Here is a 1,245-nt window from a genome sequence, read left to right on the forward strand (position 1 = left end):
ATCGTACAAACTTTCTCACAAAAATCAATCCCACATAAGCGTGCAGTGACGATCCTACTGTGAGAAGAGAAAGAAGTTTGTGAGCTCGTCTCCTTTATTATTAATGTATAACTGAATTTATTTTATATGCGGCCAGGAGCCGATATACAGTACATACTGCATGGGTAGTCACCCGTGGTGCGTAATTATGTAACTGCACTGGATTAGGTTAGGTCGGGTCAAGCAGGGTCACACTGTCATAAGGAGGTGTGTGTGGCTGGCACGTCAGGTTTAGCCGCGTGGGCGACATAACTCTCGTTCCATGCCACGTGGTTATCGTGATCTGTACAATATTTCTTTCTTGAAATTGCCTTGGCTTCAGAGGGCGTCCCGTACGTGAGAATTTGGTGGGTGGAAAGTCGAAGTGTTTTAGGAGGTTGATAGGGACCCATTCTGGCCTGCCAGAAATAGAGATGCGGAAGGTATTGTCCTTCCGTTCAAGAACAAGATGGGGAGCCAGTGTAGGGACGGGTGAGTGGTGGTGTGTGAACCTCTGTCCTCAGGAAGATGTGCGTCGAGGTGTGGAGGTACTTTGGGAAGTATTCTTTGACCTCCAGCTGATGTGTCGGCAAGCATGGGGCGAATTTGCCGACAGTGAGTCGCAGCTGCTGCAGGCTCTTGGGAGAATCCTGTGGAGGGAAGAATTCTGCGGTCACGACGAGGGGTTGGCCGAGGACCATCTCTGCCGGAGACACGTTGAGATCGTCCTTGATGGCTGTCCGGCGGCCAAGGAGTATCCATGGTAGTTGGGTAGCCAGGAGTCGTCGTTACAACGTGCCATAAAAGATGCCTTGAGTGAGCGGTGGGTTTGTTCGACCATGCCGTTGGCTGCAGGGTTGTAGGAGGTAGTGTGGTGGGCTGTAATACCCAGGAGTTAAGCGAGGGACTGCTACAGCCGCGACGTGAAACAAGTTCATCGGTCGGAGGTGACGTGCTACGGGAGGTCGAACCTGGCGATCCATCCACAGAGGAAGGCTGTAGTACAGGACGACGTGGCGATGATGCTGCGGTGGTGATTTCGTCCTTGACCTCGTTAGGAGCATAGGCGTCCTGGTCCCTTGCTGCGGCGGCGTGGGGGTCGACAAGATGGTCTGCCCTCTGTAAAACCTCGTCGATGGTCATATCCTCGGCGTCGTCAAGGACGGGTTGGACGGTCGTTGAGAGGCACAGGGGTAATATATGACGGAGCATATCGATGCTCCTACT

The sequence above is a fragment of the Oratosquilla oratoria genome, chromosome 6 (genome assembly GCF_046742065.1).
Source record: "Oratosquilla oratoria isolate Oo_2021 chromosome 6, ASM4674206v1, whole genome shotgun sequence".
NCBI lineage: Eukaryota > Metazoa > Arthropoda > Malacostraca > Stomatopoda > Squillidae > Oratosquilla > Oratosquilla oratoria.